Raw genomic sequence first — 454 nt, forward strand, 5'->3', positions numbered from 1 at the left:
GTAATAACGAAAATAATGATGATAATCAAAATGATTTCTGATACTCATCATTTCAACTAAGAGATAATAACATGACAAATAAGCAAGCCAAGCGACGCTGGATCCGGAGCCCCGAGCGCCTGCCACGCACCTGGCCGCGGTGTCCACCCTGGTGAAGGGCCCCTGGTCCTCATCCCCGCACTGCTTGCGCTCGCCCAGCGTCACCTCCCTGACGACGCGCCTGCTGGGGGAGGGGCGCTCCGGCGTCCAGGCCCAGTCGTCCCTCTCCGTCGGTATCGAGAACCCGGCGACACCTGCGGCCACAGGAGGGGAACGGGTTTTAGCAAACGAGGGAAAGAGCTTAAGCTCGGGAATTAGAAAGGGAAAAAGAGGGAAGGAAGGGGAGAGAGCGTGGGGCGGCTGTTAGGGGAGCCGCGCTAAGTGCCCCAACGTGAAAGAAAAATAGTAAAACACT

Source organism: Penaeus monodon, chromosome 31 (genome assembly GCF_015228065.2).
Source record: "Penaeus monodon isolate SGIC_2016 chromosome 31, NSTDA_Pmon_1, whole genome shotgun sequence".
NCBI classification, from domain to species: Eukaryota; Metazoa; Arthropoda; class Malacostraca; order Decapoda; family Penaeidae; genus Penaeus; species Penaeus monodon.